This window comes from Ornithorhynchus anatinus, unplaced genomic scaffold (genome assembly GCF_004115215.2).
Source record: "Ornithorhynchus anatinus isolate Pmale09 unplaced genomic scaffold, mOrnAna1.pri.v4 scaffold_185_arrow_ctg1, whole genome shotgun sequence".
NCBI lineage: Eukaryota > Metazoa > Chordata > Mammalia > Monotremata > Ornithorhynchidae > Ornithorhynchus > Ornithorhynchus anatinus.
Window position 1 is genome coordinate 5679 of NW_024396706.1, and position 19714 is coordinate 25392.

The window sequence follows — 19714 nt, forward strand, 5'->3', positions numbered from 1 at the left end:
GGTATTTGTTAAGCGCTTACTATGTGCAGAGCACTGTTCTAAGCGCTGGGGTAGACATAGGGGAATCAGGTTGTCCCACATGGGGCTCACAGTCTTAATCCCCATTTTACAGATGAGGTAACTGAGGCCCAGAGAAGTTAAGTGACTTGTCCACAGTCACACAGCTGACAAGTGGCAGAGCTGGGATTCGAACTCATGACCTCTGACTCCAAAGCCCATGCTCTTTCCACTGAGCCACGCTGCTTCTAAGCTTCTAAGCTTCTAAGCTTCTGCTTTTAAGCTCAGAAGATGTTGTGTCTTCATCTTTCAGCATCCCTTGCTCCCCACTTGTGCTCTTAGATTGTGAGCCCCCAAGTCTAATTCCCACCTGTGCCTTCTCTCCCCGCACTTAATACAATGTTCTGCACCCAGTAAGAATGTAATTAATACCTTTACTATGACTGTTATTGCTACTATGGCACAGCTCCAAGCTCATCTCCTCCAGAAAGCCAGCCCTGATTGACTCCATCCACTTTCCTGCCATCCCAATACTCTGTGTGACTAGTACCATGAGCGTCCCGCTCCGGGAATCAGAAGTCACAGTTCTCCGGTGACCGTGCGTGGCCACGGACGAGTGTGTGGTCCGGATACCCTGAGGGGAATGATTCCCTGGCTTGCACATGAGGCTCTTGTTCTGAGGCTGTGGGTGACCGTGGGCCGCCCGTTCTGCCCCCTGGCCCCCATGCTCTGAGGAGATACCCTCGGCCTCGTCCCTCTCTCAGACCCAGATGGCCCCTGGCCTGCAAGCCTGGGCCTGTCCGGATGGATACAAGTGTCCCCAGCCAGATTCTGCCTGTAATCATCATCTAGAGTTGTGGAACCCATTTTGAGAGATGAATGGATTACTGATACGGGGGTCCAGAGTCTCTCATCCTACCTTCTGGAAAAAGCTGAGAACCGTGTTTGTTACCAGAGACTTCAGTCTCGGGGCTGGCGGCCAAGAAACCAGCAGTATCAGAGCTGGAAAGAGCTGGGTCGCAGATTGGAGACAGCTTAGTTTGGGGTAGACACTAATCTCCCCATATCCTAAGACACTGACCCTATTTCCAAGAAAGGATGTGTACGGAGAGATGTAGCTGACTGCTGCTATGTCCAAATCAGACTTGTCCCCCTCCCCCTTGTCCCCAGGCCCTCTTTGGGGCACTAAAGGGTATTTGGGGAGACTGTGCCTCTCTATAACCCCCCTGGTGACAGCAGCCTTGTTCAGGGAGCCTGCACCTTTTTATCGCTCACTGGTGGTACTAGGCATCGCTCTAGTATAGTATATATAGTATAATAGTAATAATAATAATTATTATTATTATTAGTGGAACTGCACCTCGCTATCGGCCCCTGGTGGCATCAATCGTTATACCGGGAGACCACATCTCTCTATCGCCGCCTGGTGTCACTATAGTATAGTATAATATAGTATAGTGTAATATAGTGGAGTGTAATATAGTATAGCATAATATAGTATAGTGTAATATAGTATAGTGTAATATAGTATAGTATAGTATAATCCAGTTTAATTTAGTATAATATAATAGTAGAAAAGCAGCGTGGCTTAGTAAAATGAGCCCGGGCATGGGAGTCAGAAGACGTCGTTTCCAATCCCACCTCCTCCACTTGTCTGCTGTGTGACCTTGGACAAGCCACTTAACTTCTCTGTGCCACATTTACCTCATCTGAAAATGAGGATTAAGACTGTGAGCCCAATGTGGGACAACCTGATTACCTTATATCTCCCCCAGAGCTTAGAACAGTGCTTGGCACGTAGTAAGCACTTAACAAATACCAACATTATTATTATATGTCCCCCAGAGCTTAGAACAGTGCTTGGCACGTAGTAAGCGCTTAACAAATGTCATCGTTATTAGTAGTAGTTGTAGGAGTAGGGTACGGCACCAGGCTTCTTTTGGGAGGCTGCTTTTCTCTACTGTCTCACGGCGGTACTAGGCATTGCTCTGTAAAGCTGCGCCTCTCTATCTCCCTCCACTCCCCCGGCTGGCACTGATGGTTGTGGGGTTTTTTTTCCATGGTGTTTCTGAAGCATGTACTATGTGCCAGCCACTGAACTAAGCGCTGGGATAAAAGAGAAGTTCATCGGGTCGGACACAGTCTACGTTCCACATGGGTGTCACAAGTCTTAGCCCCCATTTTAGAGATGAGGCAACTGAGCCTCAGAGAAGTGAAGTGACTTCTTCAAAGTCACCCAACAGAGAAGCGGAAGGGTCTGGATAAGGGGCCAGATTCTTCTGATGCGCAGGTCCGACCTGCAGCCACCAGGCAGCGCTTGCTTCCCTCCCGCCTGGTGATTTTGGGCGGCTGCGCCTCTCTACCGCCACCCGGTGGCAATTTGCGTTTACTGCACCGGCTTCATCCCTGGGCCTCCAACTCCTCTAGGTCGCCTTCGACTCCTTTCGCCCGGCCTCCCCTGGGCCTCGATCTCCCTCCCTCTCCACATAGGCCAGACCACCACTCCCCCCCTTCTTCAAAGCACTACTAAGGTCGCAACCCCGCCAAGAGGCCTTCTCCCATTAAACCCTCTTTCCCCCTACCCCTGCATTCTCCCTTCTAATACTACTACTACTAATAATGTCGGTATTTATTAAGAGCTTACTATGTGCCAAGTACAGTTCTAAGCGCCGGGATAGATACAAGGTCATCAGGTGGTCCCATGTAGGGCTCACAGTCTTCATCCCCATTTTACAGATGAGGTAACTGAGGCACAGAGAAGTTAAGTGACTTGTCCAAGGTCACACAGCTGACACTCGTCAGAGCTGGAATTAGAACCCATAACCTCTGACTCCCAAGCCCGGGCTCTTTCCACCGAGCCACCTTCTGCATCGCCTACACCCTTTGGATATTCACTCTTTTCCCTACAACATTTATATGCACTATGTGTACAGAAATGTGGTGGGTGGGTGTGAGCACAGATGGGGTAGTTAATAATAATAACAATAAAGATGATAATAATAATAACTGTGGTGCTTGTTAACCACTTAATATGTGCCAGACACTGTACTAAGCACTGGGATAGATACAAACAAATAGGGTTGGATAGGGCTGACAGTCAATATTTCCAGCCATTCAAGAAACCAACCATTTAAGCAAAAAGGCTTCAAGGCAGCAGAATGGATGGTTAGCAAAGACCAGATTTCCAATTGTGGCCAAGAACAGAGAACCTCAGTTTGTGGAGCAGGGGATCGTTTGACAGTGGGAGACACCACCAGGATGAGCAGGGGGGCTGAGGCAGGGGACCACCATATGCCTTATTAAAGGCACATCTCTTCCAAGAAGACTTTCTTGATTAAGCCCCCCTTTTCTCTTCTCCCACTCCCTTCTGCCTCATCCCGATTTGCTTCCATTATTCATCCCGCCCCACAGCCCCACAGCACTTATATCTGTAATTTTATTTATATTAATGTCTGTCTTTCTAGATTGCAAGCCTGTTGTAGGCAGGGAATGTGTTTAGTTATATTGTACTCTCCAAAGTGCTTAATGCAGTACTCTGCACACAGTGAGCATTCAATAAATACGATTGAATGAATTGAATGAAGCGTGGCACCATGTGAACCTCCAGACAACTTCCTCTCCTCCTCATTAGCCCCCATCCCAACACTCATATGTCTCTGCTGAGACAAAAAAAGCACAAACCTGGTGAGCTGGTGGTGTTGGCAGCCACAGGGAGAATTGGTAGACACGTTCCCTGCCCTTAACGAGCAAGAGTCTAGAGGCCTGAGATCAGGAAGGGCTGGAATCTCTGCCTCTCTGTAGAAATCCACAGGACCTGTCAGGGCGGGCAATGACTGCTGCCAAGTCAGAACCAGAAGGCTTTTAAAATGGCCTGCCTCGGCATTTTTGTGTTAGCCCAGTGGGTCTCAGGGAATGAGAGGGAGATAGAACCAACTGAAGGTTGGCAGGAGAACTCCAGGGATCAGAGGTCATTGACAAGGGAAGCAGCCATGGCCTCAGGGAAAGAGCCAGGGCCTGGGAGTCAGAGGACCTGGGTTCTAATCTCACCTCTGCCACTTGCTTGCTATGTGACCTTAGGCAACTCACTTCATTTCTCTGGGCCTTGGTTTCCTCATGTGTAAAATGGGGATGAAGAATGTGAGCTCCACGTGGGACAACCTGATTACCCTGTATCTTCCCCAGCACTTAGAATGGTGCTCTGCACATAGTAAGTGCTTAACAAATATTAACATTATTATTATAAAAATGGGACTTCAATCCCTTTTCTCCTTTTTTTATGGTATTTGTGAAGCATTATGTGCCAGGTACTGTACCTGGGATAGATGCAATCTAATCAGGTTCACACAATCCATGTCCCCCATGGGACTCACAATCAATCCCCATTTTACAGATGAGGCAACCGAGGCACAGAGAAGTAGAGTGACTTACCCAAGGTCACACAACAGACAGGTGGCACAGCCAGAACTAGAACCCAGGTCCTTCTGACTTGAAGGCCCGTGATCTATCCACTAGGCCATGCCGCTTCCCCCTACCAGACTGTGAGCCCCATGCAGGACAGAGACTATGTCCAACCTGATTATCCTGTATCTACCTCAGTGCTTATTACAGTGCTTCGCACACAGCAAGCTCTTAGTAAATACCACCCTTCTTATAAGCTGGAATTCCCAACCTCAGCATTGTAGTCCAATAAGAGACCCTGAAGCGGAAGGTTTTTCCTGCCTTCTCAGGGTCAGAAGCCCCTCTGGTTGGGCCGAGGCCAGGTCAGGAAGGGCTAGTAGACTGTAAGCTCACTGTGGGCAGGGATTGTGTCTGTTCTATTGTACTCACCCAAGTGCTTAAGACAGTGGTCTGCACACAGTAAATGCTGAATACATATGATGGATTGGCAGTAGGGGGTGTTGGGGTCTCTGGGACTCTGGTGCGGTATCTGTGAGATGGGATGAAGGGAGGGGCTGCTCACTGCCACCCCCTAACACCAGGCGGGACTCGGAAAGGGAGCTCTGAATGCAGGACAGCTGCAGAAATGGTTTATTGTTGGTTTTTGCTGGCTCTGGTCTTTCCTTGGACAATCAAGGAATTTGGGGGTTCTCAGCAGCGACTCATTTATGAAAAGAAAATACGCATCAACCATCTTCCTGAAACATCTCTGGCCCCAAGGCCCTTTTGGGAGTGGGGGTTGGGAAGGCATGCGGGGGGAAGGGGAGGTGGGGGAGAGCGGAGACCCCTCAGGCCCCTTCCCCAGGCCTGCTAGAGAGCAAGAGGTGGGCAGGGCCTCTGTGCATGGAGCCTAGACACAGGACATAAGGGTCTGGGGGCAGTGCTGGGGGATGTCCAGATGGGGTGTGGGTCCAGAACGGGTGAGAATATTGGGATCCCCCCCCACACTGCAATGACAGGAGCTCCCCTGTCCCCCAGAGCCTCAGGACCTGCTCTCTCTCCCTCTATGACTCCCGACCCCAGAGACAGGGGTTATGCCCAGCTACCACCATCCAGTGGGGAGGGGGTCTGGATGCCACTGGCCCTTCCCTCTGAGCAACCAGCCTCAGGGTCCTGACTTAGAGGCCCTGGGACAGTACCTGGCTGGTGGGGAAGCATTTGACCCCAAGTCCCCTGACCCACCCTGGGCTGTTCATTGAGATACACCCCCCCCCCCCCGCCCCCGCAACCCAGTCCTGGCTTCTGTGATTCTCCATTCATTCATTCATTCATTCATTCATTCAATAGTATTTATTGAGCGCTTACTATGTGCAGAGCACTGTACTAAGCGCTTGGAATGTACAAATCGGCAACAGATAGAGACAGTCCCTGCCCTTTGACAGGCTTACAGTCTAATCGGGGGAGACAGGCAGACAAGAACAATGGCAATAAATAGAGTCAAGGGGAAGAACATCTCATAAAAACAGTGGCAAATAAATAGAATCAGGGTGATGTACATCTCATTAAACAAAATAAACAAAATAAATAGGGTGATAAAGATATATACAGTCGAGCGGATGAGTACAGTGCTGAGGGGGTGGGACTGGAGAGGGGGAGGAGGAGAGGGAAAGGGGGGTGAAGAGGGTTTAGCTGCGGAGAGGTGAAGGGGGGGGGGGTAAAGGGAGCAGAGGGAAAATGGGGGGAGCTCAGTCTGGGAAGGCCTCTTGGAGGAGGTGAGTTTTCAGTAGGGATTTGAAGAGGGGAAGAGAATTAGTTTGTCTGAGGTGATGAGGGAAGGCATTCCAGGACCGCGGGAGGACGTGGCCCAGGGGTCGACAGCTGGATAGGCGAGACCAAGGGACGGTGAGGAGGTTGGCGGCAGAGGAGCGGAGCGTGCGGGGTGGGCAATAGAAAGAGAGAAGGGAGGAGAAGTAGGAAGGGGCAAGGTGATGGAGAGCCTTGAAGCCTAGAGTGAGGAGTTTTTGTTTGGAGCGGAGGCTGATAGGCAACCACTGGAGGTGTTTAAGAAGGGGAGTGACATGCCCAGAATAGAAGAATAGACTGGAGCGGGGCGAGAGAGGAGGAAGGGAGATCAGAGAGAAGGCTGACACAGTAGTCTAGCCGGAATATAACGAGAGCCTGTAGCAGTAAAGTAGCCATTTGGGTGGAGAGGAAAGGGCGGATCTTGGCCATATTGTAAAGGTGAGACCGGCAGGTCTTGGTAATGGCTCGGATGTGTGGGGTGAACGAGAGAGACAAGTCAAAGATGACACCGAGGTTGCGGGTCTGAGAAACAGGAAGGATGGTCGTATTATCCACGGTGATAGGAAAGTCTGGGAGAGGACCGGGCTTGGGAGGGAAGATGAGGAGCTCAGTCTTGCTCATGTTGAGTTTTAGGTGGTGGGCCGACATCCAGGTGGAGACATCCTGGAGGCAGGAGGAGATGCGAGCCTGAAGGGAGGGGAGAGGACAGGGGCAGAGATGTAGATCTGCGTGTCATCTGCATAGAGATGGTAGTTGAAGCCGTGAGAGCGAATGAGTTCACCAAGGGAGTGAATGTAAATGGAGAACAGAAGAAGGCCAAGAACTGACCCTTGAGGAACTCCAACAGTTAAAGGATGGGAGGGGGAGGAGGCGCCTGCGAAGGAGACCGAGAATGACCGGCCAGAGAGATAAGAGGAGAACCGGGAGAGGACGGAGTCCATGAAGCCAAGGTGATATAAGGTGTGGAGGAGGAGGGGATGGTCGACAGTGTCAAAGGCAGCAGAGAGGTCAAGGAGGATTAGAATGGAGTAGGAGCCATTGGATTTGGCAAGAAGGAGGTCATGGGTGACCTTAGAGAGAGCAGTCTCGGTAGAGTGGAGGGGATGGAAGCCAGATTGGAGGGGGTCCAGGAGAGAATGGGAGTTAAGGAATCTCCCTTCCTCCTCTCTCCATCCCCTCTAGCCTCTACACCACCCTCATTAACTCCACTCCTGGGCTTTCTTGGAGCCTAGCCTGTCTGCCTTTCTTCTCTTCCCCACTGGAATGATCCCCAAAATTTAAAGTACCAGCTGTGGAGGGGCTGCAGCCCCTGGAGACTTCAACCCCCTCCCCTCCGCTGTAGCCCCTGAGAGAAGAAGTCCACGTCAAAGCCAAACTCAACTCGTAGGGTCTCTCCCTCCAAAATACCTGGGTGAGGGGGTGTGGGGCACAGTCAGCAATTCCCAGTCTGCCCTTTCCCTAAGGGACAGACAGTGCCCATACTAAGTCTTCCCAAAGATGAAGGAGTGTAGAATCTGACCCTGTCAGAGGAGAGGAAATCCCTCCCCCTGTTGGAGGCACTGGCACTTCCCACCCCAAACCCATTCCTGGCTTAGGCAGAGGGTGCTTGGTCTAGGTGTATGGGAAATGCCGCCCCCACGGTTAATGACCGGGCAGAGAGGACCCTGAGGAGGGGCCCAGCCAGACAGGTAGGAGAACCTGGAGCTGGAGATTGAAGGCAGAAAGAGAGGTGAGAGGAAAACCCCAGATCTGCAGCAGGGCACAGATCTCTGGAGCCTAAAGGCCTGTCTCTTGGGGGCAGAGGGTCAGGGCTCTTTCCAGCAGGCTGGCCACGCTCCAGCGGGCTGGCCCACACTGGCTGGCCCACACTGGCACACACCCAGATCTGTCTGTTCATCTGTGCCTCGGGTACCAGGTACGTGCCAGCCTTGGCGTGGTTGAAGCCTGACCAGTGCAGCCGTGACAGCCCAAACTAGGGAAGCCTAACTCCTGGCCGGAGTTGAGGGGGTGGTTGTTCTGCTGGGCCTGGAAACTTCTGGCAGCGGGACTTTAACAATTCGGGGTGAACTTCAGCTCATACCTGCTCTAGGGGAAGTGGGACCCCGACTTCGGTACTGGGGAAGGAGGGTGGCAGGGGAAGGGAAGAATCCCGGGGTGCAACCCCCAAGCGGCCCAAGTCGCTCCAGTTTGACAACGGGTATGGCCGCAGGCATGGTGGCCTGATGGCCAGATCCCTGTGGTTCTGGAAGCCTGGGCCTTTGAGGGTCCGGGGGTCCGGTGGAATCCCAGGGGCCTGCCAGGGCCGGCCAGGGCCGGGCTTCCCCGCCTGGCAGTGTCCACAACTCTCAGAGATGCCATGCCCGGGCTGGAGGCAGGAAGACCCTGGGAGCCAGAAAGGCCAGGGTACTGCTAAGCTGGGCTGGCACATGGTCACTCCTAGTACTCTGCATCCATGGCATCTAGGTACTTGGCTTCGATGATTCTGGGCAGCAGACTGTACCTGGGGGAGACACAGACAGTTGAGGGGGAGTCGCAGGTGGGGTGGCAGAGCTGAGGGGGGAAACCAACAATTTAGGGAGACCCATTTGGGAGGGGGAGACCCTGCTGAACCCCGCTGATTCCCCCTGATAATAATAATAATGGTATTTGTTAAGCGCTTACAATATGCCAGGCACTATACTAAGTGCTGGGGGGGGGGGGTACAAGCAAATTGAGTTGGACACAGTTCCTGTCCCACGTGGGGCTCACAGTGTCAATCCCCACTTTATAGATGAGGCAACTGAGGACCAGAGAAGTGAAGTGACTTGCCCAAGTTCACATAGCCAACAAATGGCGGAGCTGGGATTAGAACTCATGACCTTCTGACTCAGAGGCCCATGCTCTCTCCAGTGTGTCATGCTTCTTCTGATAAGGCCGGGGGGCAGGGTGAGTCCCTGGAGGTTTTCAAACATCATCAACAAGGCTCCATCTTCCTCTAGACTGTAGGCTCATTGTGGACAGGGAATGTGCCTGCTATATTGTAATACTGTACTCTTCCAGGCACTTAGAATAGTGTTCTGCACTTAGTAAATGCTCCATAAATACAATTGACCAACTGTGGGCCCGAGTTCCTGGACCCCCTCCAATCTGGCTTCCATCCCCTCCACTCTACCGAGACTGCTCTCTCTAAGGTCACCCATGACCTCCTTCTTGCCAAATCCAATGGCTCCTACTCCATTCTAATTCTCCTTGACCTCTCAGCTGCCTTTGACACTGTCGACCATCCCCTCCTCCTCCACACCTTACCTCACCTTGGCTTCATGGACTCCGTCCTCTCCCGGTTCTCCTCTTATCTCTCTGGCCGGTCATTCTCGGTCTCCTTCGCAGGCGCCTCCTCCCCCTCCCATCCTTTAACTGTTGGAGTTCCTCAGGGGTCAGTTCTTGGCCCTCTTCTGTTCTCCATTTACACTCACTCCCTTGGTGAACTCATTCGCTCTCACGGCTTTGACTACCATCTCTATGCAGGTGACACGCAGATCTACATCTCTGCCCCTGTCCTCTCCCCCTCCCTTCAGGCTTGCATCTCCTCCTGCCTCCAGGACGTCTCCACCTGGATGTCTGCCCGCCACCTAAAACTTAACATGAGCAAAACTGAGCTCCTCATCTTCCCTCCCAAGCCCGGTCCTCTCCCGGACTTCCCTATCACTGTGGATGGTACGACCATCCTTCCCGTCTCTCAGGCCCGCAACCTCGGTGTCATCTTTGACTCGTCTCTCTCGTTCACCCCACACATCCGATCCATTACCGAGACCTGCCGGTCTCACCTTTACAATATCGCCAAGATCCGCCCTTTCCTCTCCACCCAAACGGCTACCTTACTGCTACAGGCTCTCGTTATATCCCGGCTAGACTACTGTGTCAGCCTTCTCTCTGATCTCCCTTCCTCCTCTCTTGCCCCACTCCAATCTATTCTTCACTCCGCTGCCCAGCTCATCTTCCTGCAGAAACGTTCTGGGCATGTCACTCCCCTTCTTAAACACCTCTAGTGGTTGCCTATCAACCTCTGCTCAAAACAAGAACTCCTCACTCTAGGCTTGGAGGCTCTCCATCACCTTGCCCCTTCCTACCTCTCCTCCCTTCTCTCTTTCTACTACCCACCCTGCATGCTCTGCTCCTCTGCCACCCACCTCCTCACTGTCCCTCGGTCTCACCTATCCCGCCATCGACCCCTGGGCCACATCCTCCCGTGGTCCTGGAATGCCCTCCCTCATCACCTCAGACAATCTAATTCTCTTCCCCTCTTCAAATCCCTACTTAAAGCTCACCTCCTCCAAGAGGCCTTCTCAGACTGAGCTCCCCCCTTTTTTCCCTCTGCTCCCTCTACCCCCCCTTCACCTCTCCACAGCTAAACCCTCTTCTCCCCCCTTTCCCTCTCCTCCTCCCCCTCTCCCATCCCACCCCCTCAGCACTGTACTCGTCCGCTCAACTGTATATTTCTTCATCACCCTATTTATTTTGTTTATTTTGTTTAATGAGATGTACATCACCCTGATTCTATTTTTTTGCCATTGTTTTTAGGAGATGTTCTTCCCCTTGACTCTATTTATTGCCATTGTTCATGTCTGCCTGTCTCCCCCGATTAGACTGTAAGCCCATCAAAGGGCAGGGACTGTATCTACCTGTTGCCGATTTGTACATTCCAAGCGCTTAGTACAGTGCTCTGCACATAGTAAGCGCTCAATAAATACTATTGAATGAATTAATGAATGAATGAGTTCCCAATTCCAGTCTGACCTCATTCATTCATTCATTTGTATTTATTGAACACTTATTGTGTGCAGAGCAGCCTACGTTTCCCATGCAGTCTCTAGACTGTAAGCTCATTGTGGGCTGGGAATGTGTATTTTTATTGTTGTATTGTACTCTCCCAAGCACTTTGTACAGTGCTCTGCACTTAATAATTGCTCAGTAAATAAGATTGAATAAATGACTAACTGAAAGCGATAGGCCCAAAGACTCCCCCCACCCTGGGTGGAGATCGGAGGGTGTCCCAGGAAGGTGGAAGAGGTCGGGGCGGGCACCTGAAGGGGATCATGGCGATCATGATGAGGGGGACGATCATCTTCATGTAGGGCAGCAGAGACATGCCGAACACACAGAGGAGCAGCAGCTGGAGCACCTGCAGCCCAGTGAAGTAAAGTAGTGGATGGTTCGCTGGGGCACCCGCCGGATGTAATGGGTCCAGGGGTAGGACCTCTGCAGAGAGAGAGATTGGGGGACCACTAGGTGGGCACGAGTCAGGCTTAGCAGACCTTAGCCCGGCCCCGGGGGCGGGGGCTCAGGGGGATTGCAGTCAGCATCCCCCTCCACCACCCAACAAGGCCAGGGCTGGGGGGACCGGGAGACGGGAGGTGGAGGGGGCCGGGCTCCTGTTCCTTGAGCAGGAGGGTGACCCGCTCGAACAGCTGGTTGCTGTCTATGGAGGTGAGGGCGATGTGGAGGAACAGGCCGTAGAGCACGGGTTTTGGGATCCACTGCAGCGGGTAGGGCAGCAGCAGGAGGGACAACCCCACCAGGATGTTGGCCACCAGGGTGGTCAGTCAAGTTTCCTTCACACTTGCAATTCTGGGGAAAGGGGCAGGGAGGTCCAGCCTGGCCAATCCATCTTCAACTTCACATCTCTCCTCAAATCCGACAATGTCTCTCCCCTATTTCAAAGCCTTACTGAAGGCCCATCTCCTCCAAGAGGCTTTGCCTGACTAAGCCACCCCTTTCCTCTTCTCCCACTCCCTTCTGCATCGCCCCAACTTGCTCCCTTGAGTCATCCCCCCTCCCAGCCCCACAGCACTTATGTCTAGATCTGCCATTTATTGATTTCTGCTAATGTCTGTTTCCCCCTCTAGACTCTCAGTTCTTTGTGGGTAAGGAATGTGCCTGCTATATTGTTCTATTGTATTCTCCCAAGCGCTTAGTACAGTGCTCTACACCCAGTAAGCACTGAATAAATATGATTGAATGATTGAATGAATGAATGAATGAATGAGGGGGCTGTTGCCCCATAACTCTCCCCCGCCAATTTGCCTGCCCAGGCCTTGTCGGGGAGGCTGGTGCTGGGGTAGAGAGGGGTTGGGATAGGGATAAGGGTTGGGGGAGGGATGGGGGCGCTCACGTCTCATAGATGTGCCCACTCTCCACATGTTCCTCCACGAAGGCCAGGGCTCGGACGTGCATGGGGGAGTGAGGGTAGGTGGCATGGATCCAGGGCAGACCGTACAGGGACAGCCCCGGGTTGATCAGAGCCACCAGCAGCAGCTCCCAGTGGTAGGCTGTGCCCTTCACCAATCTGTGGTATGGACCACAGACATCCAGGGACTCCCAAAACACACTCACAAAAACACACACACACAAACATACACAGACACCCGCTCTTACAAGCCATGCATGAAGAAGTGGGGCCTAGTGACACGAGCCCAGGCCTGGGAATCAGAGGACCTGGGTTCTAATCCTGGCTCTCCCTCCCCGTGTCTGCTGGGTGGTCTTGGGCAAGTCTTTTCATCTCTCTGGGCCTCAGTTACCTCATCTGTAAAATGGGGATTAAATCCTACTCCCCCCTACTTAGGCCGTGAGCCCCCTGTAGGGTGGGGGCTCTGTCCAACCAGATTAACTTCTAAGTGTTCCAACCTGATTAACTTCTAAGTGCCCCAGCGCTTGGAACAGTGCTTGGCTGATAGAAACCTATACTTAACACTTTAACACCTATACTCATACTAATATCACCAATGATTATGATAATACAAGGAGGGACTGAGCTGAGCTCCTCTCTCCCTTACCAAATGAGGAGGCACATCAGAAAGGGAGCGTGCTGCCCAGGGTCCCACGGCCTCTGCCTCTCAGGCTTACTCCCCAACTTATTTTATTTTTTTAATGGTATTTGTTAGGCACATACTATGTGCCAGACACTGTACTAAGTGCTGGAGTACATACAACATTGTCAGGTTGGACAGAGTCCTTATCCTGCATGGGATGAATAGTCTTAATCCCCATTTTATAGATGAGGTAACTGAGGCACAAAGAAATGATAGGTTTCACCCAAGGTCACACAGCGGACAAGTAGGGGAGCCGGGATTAGAACCCAGGTCCTTTTGATTCCCAGGCCCTCTCCACTAGGCCGTACTGCTTCTCTAGGCCTGGGGACCCCAGTCCCTGGCACTGCCTCCTCCCGCTGGAGCCGCCTCTGACTCAATCCAAAAGATGAGGCGGAGGCAAGTCAGGGCCAGCCTGGTTGGGGGGCGCTGGTGGGGGGAGGCCGTACCTGTTCTCGGAGGCATTGGCCAGCGACACCATGACGGTCTGCTCGATGAAGAAGAGCATGGACAGCAAGAAGCCCAGGCCCATAGCGCTCAGGGCCGCACCGGTGGACAGCAGGTGCATTGGTGCCAGCTCAATCAGGCTCTCGCTGGGGTTGTAGCTGAACCTGGACTTCAGGGGGTGGAGAGGGGCCGTAAGGAGCCCACCCCCTTCCCATCCTGGTTCTTTCCCCATCCCCATCTGGCTCTGTCTCCCCCATTCGCTCATGCTCCCGGGCCCTCTTGCTATAGTGCCAGGAGAAGGGGCAAGTACCACAGCCAAGTTGGTGCACTGAGCAGAACAAATGTCGCTATGTCACCCTCCCCTCTTCCCACCTGGACTGAGCCAGAGGGTCCCCCCACCAAATGCGCCCACCCCCACACTTCCTCTCAAGGACGCTCACATCACCCGGCAATGTGGTTCCTGCCTCAATCATCGGGGCGAAGGAAATCCTGATCTGCCACATCCACGCCCCATCCAGACACTCCCACCTCTCGCCCCCCTGTGTGCCGGACATCTGCAGCATGGCTGGGATGACCTATCCGGTCCAGCTCAGACTCAGGCCGGGGCCCAGAAGGTGGGCCCTGAACCCAGGCAGCCGGGGAAGAGGCCTCAGCTTGGTGGATGTGCCCATGGCCAGGGTGGGGTTGGTGGGCGATACCACAGGGCACCCACGGGGTGCACTCACTCTCTGTCTCCTAGAAGAAATAGGAGCCCACAAGGGACAAGGTGAGCACTGAGATGGGCAGCGCACAGCTGGACAGGATGCCCTGAACGTGGGAGTGCAGGTAGCAGCTGCGGAGGGCAAGCACACCGGGAATGCTTTCCTTCTGAAGCTGAGCACTACTTCTGCCGGGGAGCCAGCCTGGATTGACCCTCGGCCTGACTCCAGTCACTCCAATTGTGTGAGTGTGTGTGTTTCTGTGTCCTTACTTACCCATCAGACCTTGAAGTCAGGGACTGTATCTCATCCTTCTGCCTCTCCCCGAACATCCAAGTGTGTGTGGGAGGGACTGGGAGGGAGGGAGGGGCCTTCCCCACATGCAGACCATCCACCCTCTATCCCCCGCCTTGCCTTCCCTTGCTCCTGGGCCCCATGCACTGTCTGGCTGGGACTGGCTCAGCCGCCACGGGCCAAACATGGAGTGCGAATGCTTTGGGACCAGGCCGGGAAAGCAAAAGCTGGGGGGGCCAATCCTGGAACTAGAAGTCTTTGGGGCCAGGCTGGGAAGGCAAAGGCAGGGAGCCCAACCTGGAACAAGAAGGGTTCGGGGCCAGGCCTGGAAGGCAAAAGCTGGGGGGGCCAAATCTGGAATGAGAAGGGTTCAGCACAAGGCCTGGAAGGCAAAAGCTGGTGGGCCAAACCTTGAAGGAAAAGGGTTCAGGGCCGGGGCTGTAAGGAAAAGCCTGCGGGGGCGGGGGGGTGTCCATCCTGGAAGGGAAAGGTTGGGGGGCCAAACCTGGAATGAGAAGGCTTCGGAGCCCAGCCATGAAGCAAAGGCTGGGCAGCCAAACCTAGAACCAGAAGTCTTCGGCGCCAGTCCCGAAAGGCAAAAGCGTTGGGGCACAGCCTGGAACAAGAAGGGTACAGGGTCAGGCTGGGAAGGTAAAGGTGGAAGCCCCAACCTGGAACAAGAAGGGTCCGGGGCCAGGCCGGGAAGGAAAAGGCCGGGGGAGGGGGGAGTCAGAGGGCAACAAACCTGGAACGAAAATAGTTCGGTGCCAGGCCGGGAAGACAAACGCTGAGGGGCCAAACCTGGAATGAGAAGGGGTTGGGGCCAGGCCTGGAAGGCAAAGGCGGTGGGGCCCAACCTGGAACAAGAAGCATTCGGGGTCAGGCCGGGGAAGGCAAAGCCTGGGGGGCCAAACCTAGAATGAGAAGGCCAGGCCGGGAAGCCAAAGGTTGGGGGGCCAAACCGGGAATGGGAATGCTTCAGGGCCAGTCCAGGAAGGCAAACGCTGGGGTGCCAAACCTGTAATGAGAAGGATTCAGGGCCAGACTTGGAAGGCAAAGGCTGGGGGGTGCCCAACCTGGAACAAGACATGTTTGGTGCCAGGCCGGGAAGGCAAAGGCGGAGGGCCAAACCTGGAATGAGAAGGGTTCGGGGCCAGGCCTGGAAGGCAAAGGCTGGGGGGCCAAACCTGGCATGAGAAGTCTTTGGGGCCAGGCCAGGAAGGCAAAGGAAGGGGGGGCCCAACCTGGAACGAGAAGCGTTCCAGGCCAAGGAAGGCAAAGGCTGAGGGGCCAAACCTGCATGGCAAAGACTGCGGGACCCAAACTGAAATGAAATGGGTTCGGGGTCCAAACCTTTCAATCATTCATTCAATAATATTTATTGAGCGCTTACTATGTGCAGAGCACTGTACTAAGCTTTTGGAATGTACAATTTGGCAACAGATAGAGACAATCTCTGCTCAATGATGGGCTCACAATCTAATCGGGGAAGACAGACAGACAAAAACAAGACAACATAGGCTGTGGGGCCCAAACTGGAACCAAAAGGGTTCAGGGAGGAACCTGCAAGGCAAAGGCTGTGGGGCCCAAACTGGAACCAAATGGGTTAGGGGCCAAACCTGCAAGGCAAAGGTTGCGGGGCCCAAACTGGAACTAAAACATTTTGGGGCCAAAGCTGCAAGGCAAAGTCTGATGTGGTAAACTTGCAAGGCAAAGGCTATGGAGCCCAAATTGGAACCAAAAGGGTTCAGGGCCAAACCTGCAAGGCAAAGGCTGTGGAGCCCAAAGTGGAACAAAAAGGGTTGTGAGCCAAACCTGCAAGGGAAAAGCTGTGGGGCCCAAAATGAAACAAAAAGAGTTCGGGGGAAACCTGCAAGGCAAGCTCTCGGGGGGAAAAACTGGAACCTTAAGGATTCCAGGCCAAACCTGTAAGGCAAAGGCTGCGGGGCCCAAACCTGAACTAAAAGGGTTCAGGGCCCAACCTGCAAAGCAAAGGCTGTGGCACCTAAACTGGAAGCAAAAGGGTTCGGGGCCCAACCTGCAAGGCAAAGTCTGCGGGACCCAAACTGGGACCGAAAGGGTTAGGGGCCAAGCCTGCAAGGCAAAGACTGGGGACCAAACCTAAAAGAAAAGTGTTCGGGACCAAACCTGCATGAGAAATACTAGGGGGACCAAACTGGAACCAAAAGCATTTAGGGCCAAACCTTCAAGGCAAACTCTGGGGTGACCAAACTATAACCAAAGGGTACGGGGCCAAAGCTGCAAGACAAAGGGTGCGGGACTCAAACTGAAACGAACACAGTTCGGTGACAAACCTGCAAGGCAAACTCTGTGGGGGCTAAACTGGAACAAAGGGTAGGGAGCCCAACCTGCAAGGCAAACTCTAGGGGTCCAAAACTGGAAACAAAAGGATTCGGGGCCAAACCTGAAAGGCAAATGCTGAGGGGCCCAAAGTGGAACCAAAAGGGTTCGGGGACAAACCTGCAAGACAAAGGATCAGGGGAGGGCAAACCTGCAAGGCAAACTCTAGGGGGCCCAACTGTAACATAAGGGTTCAGGGCCAAATCTGTAAGGCAAAGGCTGCGGGACCCAAAGGGGAACCAAAAGTGTTCCAGGCTTAACCTGCAAGGCAAAGGCTGCGGGGCCCAAACTGGAAGGAAAAGCATTCGGGGCCAAACCTGCAAGGCAAAGGCTGCCTGGCCCAAACAGGAACGAGAAGGGTTTGGGGCCAAACCTGCAAGGCAAAGACTGTGGGGCCCAAACCTAAAGGAAAAGGGATTGGGGACAAACCTGCAAGGAAAAGACTGCCCAGCCAAAACAGGAATGAGAAGTGGTCGGGGCCCAACCTGCAAGGCAAAGGCTGTAGGGCCTAAACTGGAATGAAAAGGGTTCAGGCCCAAACTTGCAAGGCAAAGGCTGTGGGGCCCAAACCTGAACGAAAAGGGTTTGGTGCCCAACCTGCAATACAAAGGCTGCAGGGCCCAAACCTGAACGAAAAGGATTGGGGCCAAACCTGCAAGGCAAACTCTAAGGGTCAGAAACTGGATCCAAAAGGGTCTGGGGCCAAACCTGCAATACAAAGGCTGCAGGGCCCAAACCTGAACAAAAAGGATTGGGGCCAAACCTGCAAGGCAAACTCTAAGGGGCACAAACTGGAACCAAAAGGGTTCTGGGCTACACCTGCATTGCAAACTCTTGGGGGCCCAAAATGGAACCAAAAGGGTTGGTGGGCAAGCCTGCTAAACAAACTCCAAGGGGGCCAAACTGGTACCAAAAGGGTTCAGGGACAAACCTGCAAGACTAAGGTTGCGGGACCCAAACTGAAACAAAACGGGTTCAGGGCCAATCCTGCAAGGCAAACTCTGGGGGGGCCAAATTGGAACAAAAATGGTTGGGGGCCATAACTGTGAGGCAAAGGCTGCGGTGCCCAAACCGAAACAAAAAGGCTTCGGGCCCAGACCTGCAAGGCAAACTTTAGTGGGCCCAACTGGAAACAAAAGTGTTCAGGGCCAAACCTGCAAGGCAAAGGCTGAGGGACCCAAACTGGGACAAAAAGGGTTCAGGGCCAAACCTGCAAGGCAAAGGCTGTGGGGCCCCAAACCTCAACAAAACAGGTTCAGGGCTAAACCTGCAAGGCAAACTCCATGGTGCCCAAACTGGAGAAAAAAGGGTTTGGGGCCAAACCAGCTAGGCAAAGGCTGTGGGGCCCAAACTGGAACCAAAAGGGCTTGGGTCCAAACCTGCAAGGCATAGGCTGCGGGGCTCAAACTTTAACCAAAAGGGTTAGGGGCCAAACCTGCAAGGCAAAGAATGCGGGGGTGGTCAAGCCTGCAAGGCAAAGGCTGCAGGGCCCAAAGTGGACCCAAAAGGGTATCGGGCCCAACCAGCAAGGCAACGGCTGAGAGACCCAAACTGGGACGAAAAGGGTTCGGGGCCAAACCTGCAAGGCAAAGGCTGCGGACCCCAAACCTGAATGAAAAGGGCTTGGGGACAAACCTGCATGGCAAACTCTAGGGGCCCAAACTGGAACCAAAAGTGTTCAGGGCCAAACCTGCAAGGCAAAGACCGTGGGGCCTAAACTGGAACCAAAAGCGTTCGGCGCCGAACCTGCCAGGCAAAATCTTGGGGGGGGGGGTACTGGAACAGAAAGGGTTGGGGGCCAAACCTGCAAAACAAAGGCTGCAGGGCCCAAACCTGAACAAAACAGGTTCAGGGCCAAACCTGCAAGACAAACTCTACGGCGCCCAAACTGGAACCAAAAGTGTTCGGGGACAAATCTGAAAGACAAAGACTGCAGGCCCCAAACTGGAACCAGAAAGGTTCAGGGCCAAAGCTGCAAGGTAAAGTCTGATGTAGCAAACATGCAAGGCAAAGACTTTGGGGCCCAAACTGGAACCAAAACTTCAGGGCCCAAACTGAAAGGCAAAGGCTGCAGCACCCATACCTGAATGAAAAGGGTTCGGAACCAAACCTGCAAGGCAAACACTAGGAGGCCCAAACTGAAACGAAAAGGGTTCGGAGCCCAACCTGCAAGGCAAAGGCTGCCCGGCTCAAACTGGAAGGAGAAGGGTTCAGGGCCCAACCTGAAAGGCAAAGACTGTGGGGCCCAACCTGGAACGGAAAGGGTTCGGGGCCAAACCTGCAAAGCAAACTCTAGTGGGCCCAAAATGGATCCAAAAAGGTTTCAGGCTAAATCTGCAAGACAACGGCTGTGGGATGCAAACTGTAAGCAAAAGGGTTTGGGGCTGAACCTACAAGTCAAAAGCTGCGGGGCCCAAAGTGGAAGGAAAAGGGTTCGGGGCCAAACCTGCAAGGCAAAGGCTGCAGGGCCCGAACCTGAATGAAAAGTGTTTGGGGCCAAACCAGCAAGGCAAACTCTAGGGGTCCCAAACTGGAACCAAAAGGATTTGGGGCATTACTTGCAGTGTAAACTCTGGTGGGGCCAAGCTGGTACCAAAAGGGTTCAGGTCCAGACCTTCAAGTCAAAGGCTGCAGGACCCAAACTGAAATGAAAAGGTTTCAGGGTCAAATCTGCAAGGCAAAGACTGTGGGGCTCAAACTGTAACCAAAAGGGTCCGGGGCCCAACCTGCAAGGCAAAGGCTGCAGGACCCAAACTGGAAAGAGAGGGGTTTGGGTCCCAACCTGCAAGGCAAGGTCTGTGGGGCCCAAACTGGAACGAAAAGGGTTCGGGGCCAAACCTGCAATGCAAGGCTGCGGGGCCCAAACCTGAACAAAAAGTGTTCGGGGCCAAACCT

General features: G+C 53.4%; 1 pseudogene; it reads right to left on the minus strand.

Annotated features, from left to right (window-relative positions):
* Positions 1-8613: 8613 nt before the first annotated feature.
* Positions 8614-18286, minus strand: LOC107547254 (annotated as a pseudogene).
* Positions 18287-19714: the final 1428 nt, after the last annotated feature.